The sequence below is a fragment of the Mus pahari genome, chromosome 2 (genome assembly GCF_900095145.1).
Source record: "Mus pahari chromosome 2, PAHARI_EIJ_v1.1, whole genome shotgun sequence".
NCBI lineage: Eukaryota > Metazoa > Chordata > Mammalia > Rodentia > Muridae > Mus > Mus pahari.
In genome coordinates, this window is record NC_034591.1 from 133,569,456 (window position 1) to 133,577,735 (window position 8,280).

Genomic DNA, 8,280 nt, shown 5'->3' on the forward strand with positions numbered 1-8,280 from the left:
TTTGGCCTCCTTCCAAGGGATCCTGGATCCCAGGACCTTTGCATTTGGCCTCTTCCGAGTCAGCATGGTTTGACAGGACTTTGTTAAAACACCCTTTCATCAAAAGACTCCCTGGACCCCCCCCCCCCCCAAACAGATCCTTAAACTTGACTACAACCACATTTCCTATCTCTGGATTTTGCTACAGTTCTCTCCTCCGGGGAATCAGTGGTACCCGATGTTTGGACTCCCTCCCCCGACCCCCCTGTCTACTTGCTATGACAATGTCAACTCCAATCAGGCAGGAGCCATCACAGTTGTAAGATCAATGGTGACATCTAGCATATAGTAGGTGTTCCGGAAACTCGCTGAATGAGTGAAAAGGGTCTTCGGTCTCTTCAAGAGACGCGTGGGGCCCCTCGCGATCTTCCGTGCACACCCTGCAACCTGTGGGCTTGCTGCGTTCTGCTTGTTTGCATCTGGCTGCCTGCCCTGGACATTCTGGATCCTGGGGCTATCTTCTCAGAAGGTTCCACTGGAAGCCAGAATGCTCCTCGTGGTTCCGGACAAATGGGAGCCATAGAATCTCTCAAGGTGACTTTGGAGCCTTGACCTGTCACTCACTGGCTCTGAGATCACGCAGGTTCATTTTATCTCTCCAGCATCAGTTTTCTCATCTGCCCAGAGGGAACCTAAAGCCTACCAAGCCCGCAGGGTGACTGGGAGAAGGGAGCACTTTCCCCCGCCAGGTACCGCTGATAAACACGTTCGCGGCTCTCCTAGAGTCGCCAAATGGGTTTTAATGAGGCAGCCACATCATCTTTGGGGCTGTCGGCTGCCATATCCATTTTCAGAGAAAGCCTGGCCCGCCCTCTCCCGCGGCACCTTCGCCCCGCACCCTCCTCTGCTCGCCCCGCGCCCTCCCGCTCGCTCCCCGCGCTCGTGCTCCCTGACGCCGGCTGCGGAGGGAACTGCTCTGCCCGCAGCTGGCGCAGCGCGGGGGCGGCCGCGGGTGGGCGGGAGCCGCGGGCCGGGGCGCCGAGCATGAGCCGCCGGCGCCGGCCGCGCGCTGCTCGGGGCCGGGCTGCGGCGCGAGGGCGGCGCGGGAGCGACGCTGGCGCGGACCGAGGTAGGCAGCGGCAGTCCCGCGCGCCCCTCGGCTCCTCCGGCGGGCCGTCCCCTCGGGTCGTCAGCGCGGGCGGGCGTGGATCCAGGGACGGGCGCCGGGTAGGGCGACAGGGAGCCCCGCGTGGAGTTCCTGGAACTCCGCCCTGGGCTGGACGGCGGGACCCCTGCGCCTCCTGCATCTGCCGCGCGCGGGGCGGCCGGGACGAGCATGGTGGGAGCGCACCGGGTAGCAGGCGTGGGCACCACTGGCAAGTCCACTACCCAGGGCCTGGCGTGGGGGAGGGGGCCAGGGATCCGAGGAGCTCAGGGCTGCGCAGTTGGAAGTTTCCATTTGCTCTTCTGCGTTCTGGGTCTAGGGTGGCATCTCACGCATTCGCTCTTGGCAAGTAATTGGGATGTAAGCACTGCATTTGAGGGTAGAGAGCCAGGGGGCATGGTGAGGTGTGTCCCTCTGTCCCGTGGGCTAGCGCTAGGGTCATTTGAAGGACCGTTTGGGAGCGCACACTTTGACAGGTACAGCTGGCTGATTCTAGTTAGAATAAGCGTGGTGTGTGTGTGTGTGTGTGTGTGTGTGTGTGTGTGTGTGTCCCTCCAGGTCCGTTCTGCGGCCTGCTGATTGGGGAGGGACTGTGCTGATGGGTCCCTGGTGTCTCCATCTCTAGCTACCTCTGAGAGCTACAGCTAGTGGATATTGACAGAACCTGCCTCTTGGAAGCTGCCTGGGGGTTGAGGCTTGAGGTGATGAGGTTCTCTCTTTTCCTCCTCAGGACACTGAACCCCCATTTCTGTTCACATCCCCTGCTTTTATTAGCTGTATCCCTCTGTGGGACAAGGGAACGGCTCAGATGGCCTCCTGCCCCAGGTTTAGATTGGCACACAGGGGCGGGCCTTCATCTCCCAGGGCTCTCCCATTTCCTTCTTGATTTGGTCTTGTCCATCCCAGCCTCGGTGGACAAGAACCTTCCTGCAGGGCTTGGGCTCTCCAGAGCAAAGCAGCATCCCATAGCCTGGTAGAGAGTTGGGAGAGCACATATTTTGACTTGTGAGCCATGAGCAGGCTGCAGGCCCCTCTGAGACATGAGGTATTTCCATGTTGGTCTTCATCTATACCACTTTACCTCAGCCCAGGAAGGAGCTCCAGAGTAGGAGGACATCAGGGACTCCAAGTTGTATGGCCTGGGGACAGAAGAGTGGGGTCCCTGTCTGGCCAGCCTTTCCCCACCCCACTTCTATGACTGTGGGTGGTAGTGGCCCAGCAACCGTTTGGGTGGTTGTCAGCTTGAAGTGTGTGTGTGTGTGTGTGTGTGTGTGTGTGTGTGTGTGTGTGTATTTTCATGGGCCCATAGCCTCTGCTTCTGAGAAGAGAGTAACCAGATTCTATGATAAGGTGTAGAAGCTGTGGTCCCTTGTTCATGTCCCCTGGGGTTTGGAAGCCCAAGAAGATGTTCCCAGACAGGGGTGCCAGAGACCTGGTCCAAAAACCATCCAGGAGTTTGTCTGTCTGTTTGTTTCTGAGATGTGCCTTCCTGTTAACCAGTGGATGGCTGCCTTTTACCTGGCAAATCGTGGCAATGGAACCGTTCATACAGAACAGATCCGGTTTTGGTGTAACTTAGCAACTGCAGACAGAGGAGGAAGGAGAGGAGAGGGAGGAAGAGAGTCAGAAGAGAAGGGGGGAACCGCTGGGCCCTACAGAGGCCTTGCTGAGCGGGGTACCCAGCACCTGCGTAAAGCCCCTCTCCCCACTACACAGGTGAGGAGCAGGCCTGCTTGTCTGGTTGCTGGGTTCTGGAGAGGCAAGCAGGTTGAATTTGGAATGTGCTTGAGTGGTTTATCTCTTCATCCAGTAGAACTGCAAAGGGGACTGCCTGCCTGCAGTGAACAGCTTAGGCGGGTGGAATTTACACGTAGCCACGCCCCCGCCCCCCACTGTGAGGACCACTGTACTCTGGCTTGGGGCTTTGGCCAGTGTTGTCCAGGGCAGCTGACAGGGCCTTGGAAGTGTCTTAGAACTGCCGACTCCCAGAAGCTACGTTGCAAACTAGGTTGAGTGAGGAGAGGCCATGCCAAGGCCGGGGTCGTTGAGCCCCTCCCTGCTATGGAGGGTCTCAGTAGACTGGGATGCCCATGTCTGCATGGCTCTATGCCATAGGTGAGGCCCCTGCTGGGGAGAGAGACCTGGTCAAGGCATCTCTGGACTCTGCCAGGTCCCTACCTTCTGCTCTCTGAAGGGACTCCGCCCTCCCTCCTTCCCGCTTTTCCTTCTGAGGCCATCTGCTCCAGCTATGGTCTGCTCTGGCTGTTTTTTTTTCTCTCAGAGCTTCCAGAATCTGCCTTGTGTGATTTCCGCCCACTCCAGGCTGCCTCCCAGGTTTCTTTGCTCTCCAGCTTGCCCACTTCCCTCCTGCCGGGGAGTGTGCACTTAGCAAGGAAGTGGTGTGCTGAGGGAGGGAGGGAGGAGGCAGGGGTACTGCGGGGCATCTTGGAGGTGACAGCTTTGGGGGAATGGCCCTGGTACCCTGGCCCTTTGGGGGCCTCAGGTAGACACATAGCTCTCTTTCTGGTGATGTCTTTCTCACATCTTTCTGGCCTAGAGACTGAGGCTGTTGATACATGTAAGAGTTAGCCACAAGGGATTTCCTGGCCCAGTTCAGAGTGGGCAAGCTGTTATGAGCCCATCAGTACAATGTTGTTGGGTTGGGGTCACCAGCAATCCTGGGACATAATTTGGAAAAGGTGGCTGGCACCAGCAGGGCTGTGATGTGATTAGAACATGTGGGACAGGCAGAGTCCAAAGGACCAGGATGTTGCAGCTCAGAGCTGGGAAGGACCTTGTGTTTCAGGGCCTTGTGTTCTGGGAGAGCCGGCAAGCAGTGGTCTTAGGCACCATACAGTGTTACCTGTCAGTTGAGGGAGTTAGGTGTAAATGTTATCCATGACTAACCCTACCTAAGGATGACAAGGAGAGATGCTGCACAAGGAGACCCAAATGGCTACGAGCATCTCTGAAAACCACCTTTGGTCATCCAAGTGCAATTGAGCATGATTTAGGATTACCTTTCCTGTGACCGCACCTGAGAAGCGTCTCTCTCTCATCATTACATTGACACAGAAACTTCCTCGGGGATCCTTGGTTGGTTCTGGGATGTGAAATAGGTTACTTAAGATGTTGTCACCTTCCCCACTGTGAGGACCACTTTGGCTTGGGGCTAGGCTTTGGCCAGTGATGTCCAAGGCAGCTGGCAGGGCCTGGGAAGCCGGTCTGTCCCTCTTGAGTTGCCTATGAAGTCAAGGAGCAGAGCACTAGCTAACTCCTGGAAGGAAGGCCTGAAATTGGGCCTATGGGACTCACACTGACTCTGAGTAAAATAGCCTGGGGCAGGTGCCCCCCCCCCACACACACAGAGAGAGAGAGAGAGAGAGAGAGAGAGAGACAAACAGACAGACAGACAGACACCGGTGGGAGCTCTCCCAACACCAGGGTCCAGCATTGGGAACATGGGGGTGCTTTCAGTTCGCCAGATGACAGATGGTGGTCCTCAGAGGTGAAGGGATTTGCACAGGGCTCTTCTGTGCTTAAGTTCCCCAGCTTCTGCCTACACTCATCCCTATGCAGGCTGACTTGAAGATGCGTTCTCTGCCTGCTTACTCCGGCTGTCTCACCTCCCACTCTCCCCACCCACTCCCATCTGGCACTCACCCCACCATCAGGGAGACCCGATGCAGAGGCTGTGGACTTTACCATCCAGGATTCCAGATGCTCTGTATCCAGATCTGGCTGTCTGGCTCTTGGTCCTCCCTCTCTTCTGACCTCCCTGGGGGGCTCTCTATGACTTTACCTCTTGTCTGAGGGCAGTCAGTGATTTTTATTTGTCAGGACCTGGATCCTCCTGGCAACTACAGCTTCCTTTCTTCACACTGAGCTGAACCTAACTCCTACCTGGGGCTTCTTTAGCATGTGTACTACATTTGCTGACCTTCTTCTGGGTGACCATGGGTGGGCTAGCTACTGCCACCCTGCCCCCAAAGCCTCCCTTGCTTCAATACAGCCAGCTGCAGTCCCCTCTTGCTTTGAGGCAACATTCAGCCTGGCCTAGCCTGCCCCATTCTTCTCTTGAACCCCCTTCCACTTATGGAACCCTCTCTTCTGAGCCTGAACAGTTTCCGTGGCTTCCTCCCTATGATGCCCTTTCCCTGCACGGGCATGGTCTCTGCTAGGTCTCCCTTGGCCCTTAACATTTTTTTAAAGTGAGTCTTCCTGTACAGACATAATATAGAGTTACCCAAAGCCTGTACATTGTGTCTCCAAGTGTCTTGTCTATCAGTGATTCCCTAGTCCTCAGTCTACCTCAGTCCTTTTGGACCTCCATCTCCAGGACACTGGCCATTCTGATGAGATGTGGGTTGAATTCTCTGAGCTGCTGGGCATAGCGGGGCAGAGGTGAAGATCTGTGTCTGAGAACATTGAATACAGAGGCATAAGACATGTTGCTCTCCACCTTAAGGAGAGGAGAGAGGAATAGATGTAAGAATCCTGGGACAGGTAGAGGGTTTGGGGAGAGGACCTGTCCTGGAGGGATTAGTGGGGACAGAGCCGGGGGCCAGTGCCCTGCCTGTCACCACCACTCCCGTTTTCTCCAAGTATCACCCTCAGCCTCTACCTTAAAGAGAGAGAGTTCTCCCTGGATGCAGTTGCCATGACAACACTGTTAACAAAGACTAGCTTCTGTGGAGGAGGCTGGCTCACCCAGAAGCTGAGGGTGTTGGGAAAGGGTGTGCATTCTGATAAGTGTATCTGCAGAGCCTTGCCTCCCCTCCCCCGCCGAGGTCACCCAGATCTTGCGGACCTTTCCTGACTTTTCAGGCATCAATATCTGGATCATAGTCTCTGTATGTACCAGCCCACCTCAAACCCACCACTTCCCTGCAAACCTCCCTGTGTCCCACCTAAACCAACATGACCAAGGAACTGACTGACTGGTGTTGCTCTGTCCCTGGAGCGTACATTGTACCCTCCTCCTCAGGGTCTGGGACAGCGTGGCTGGTATCCCTGAGGGAAATGGCATGCCAGGTTGGTTATGAACGATGAGGGAGTTCGGGGGATGGGAGTGTCTTTAGTTGGCCTACTATTTATCTCAGGTCCCCTTTCAGGACAGAACCTTCTTGGCAGGGTCAAGAGTGGATGCCTCATGTAAGGGTTAGACATTCCTGCCTACTCAGATATATGAGCTGCTAGGTTGAATTCAGAAGAGCCATGCTTCAGTTTCCCCATCTTTTTTTTTTTTTTTTTTTTTTTTTTTACTGTAGAAAGCACTTGTCCCACTGTGTCTTTAAAAGTGTGACTCCTGCAGTAGCCTCCTAAACAATGAATTCCGGGTGTGAGACACCACCCTTGCCTCTGAGAAAGAACTTTTGTTTTCCCCTTTTTTTTTTTTTTNGTTTCTCTGTATAGCCCTGGCTCTCCTGGAACTCACTTTGTAGACCAGGCTGGCCTCGAACTCAGAAATCCGCCTGCCTCTGCCTCCCGAGTGCTGGGGTTAAAGGCGTGCGCCACCACGCCCGGCTCCCCATCTTTCCGTGAAGGTAATTGCGGACATAAAGATTCCCGGACCTCTATGAGACACAGTTCCATCCCCATAGCTCTGAGATCATCTGCTACAGATATGGGCCAGGAGGACAAAGTGCTTCATATCCACCCGTGAAGCCTCTCCAGCCTGGCTAGCGACTAGGCTTGCGCTTGTCCTCAGTGATGAGCGCCTGGCCTTCCTGGTGTGGACAGCGGGTAGAGGGATGGGCTGAGGCATCTCAGTTGAGTCAGTCAGATCCAGGAACCGCACTCTTCTTAGGCCAGCAGGGGAAGCAGCAATGAGTCCCACTAATCCCTAAGAAAACCATGTAGACTAAACCCGCTGCCACACCCAGACACTGTTCCATAGTGTAAAAATGACAAGCGCAGGCCAATGTAGCACCAGGGCTGGCACTTTGTGTGTCCTAGGCCCATTTCCAAATAGACAGGGGACAGCAGACTGTCCTGCCCTATCTCAGTGCAGCACTGTGGGGGAAGCAGGGACAGAGAATGGCCCCATCATGCCAGCAGGGGCCCTGAAGCCTCAGCAGTTCAGCTGTGCTGGAGGGGGTCCTCGCTCTCCATGCACTGACTGCCTAGCTTCTCTTTCCCGGCTCACTTCATTTACTTACCCCACTTCCTTCCTCCTTTCTTCCTTCCCTCCCTCCCTTAATCCTTTCTTCCTTCTACAACTTAGCCATCTTGGAGGCTCTGTCCCCCGGTTCTTTCCACCTGGCTCAGGGTCCCCTTGGCCCCTGCCATTTTCTCTAATCACAGTTGGCCCTATGATTTCAGAAGCCAGGTCTAGACCAAGAGCCAAATTCCACATGTGTGACCTGCAGCCAGGCTATTATGCAAACCCCAAACAACCCTGTCCCCCTTGCTCTGCTCCCCATGTCCCATGCCACCCTACCTCCCCTGGCCATTGCTGGGTCCCTCATTCTGCTTCTCTCCACCCTCAGACGTGGTATGCTTCCCCCCTCAGACTTTCTCCACACTGAGTCCAGGCTGGCCTGGCCACCCTCTATGAGAACTCTTCTTGCAAGAGCCCCTTGTCCTTTCTGCTGATGTCCTCAGTGGGTGTTTGGTTCTTGGGGCAGGCACACGCCACTTTTCTGATTTCACACTGACACTCTCTGCCTCACCCATCACCTGCTCGGCTCAGCTGCCTTCACTGTCCCTGCCCCAAGGACTTCAAAGCTGGAGTCCTGGCTAGGTTAGGGAGGGGCTGAAAGCTTTCCCTGGCCTCTGGGATTGTTGGCATTTCCCCGCCATGTCTCCCCAGCCTACGATGTCTGGTCTTGCCAGTTTGGGCCTTGAAACAGGCTTGCTTTCTTTTCCCATCTTTTGACCTCTGTCCTCTCAACTTCAGCTTACTGGTGACATTCTGATGTCACATACCAACTGGCTTCCACCTCACCACAGCATGGAAGTGGATGGGGAGGCAGGAACAGAACCTTTTTTTTTTTTAATTTTTTATTTTATTTTATTATTATTATTATTATTTTTTTGTGGTGGGGCTCTGGGAGCCCTCGGTGACCTGTCTTCTCCTGTGTGGTTGTAGTAACATAGCCTGTGGTAGCAGGGAGCTCTAAGCTCGGAGATTA

At 55.0% G+C, this 8,280-nt stretch overlaps 1 protein-coding gene across 2 annotated transcripts in view; it reads left to right on the plus strand.

Annotated features, from left to right (window-relative positions):
* Positions 1 to 889: 889 nt before the first annotated feature.
* The window catches only part of Rasgef1a (RasGEF domain family member 1A), a 77,373-nt gene continuing 69,982 nt past the window's right edge, over positions 890 to 8,280 (plus strand). Inside the window, exon 1 of one of the 2 annotated variants that reach the window (XM_021190743.2) lies at positions 890 to 1,108. The gene's annotated coding sequence lies outside the window, so the exon portion shown is untranslated. The remainder of the gene's footprint in view (positions 1,109 to 8,280) is intronic. The other variant, XM_029535560.1, reaches the window with a different exon arrangement.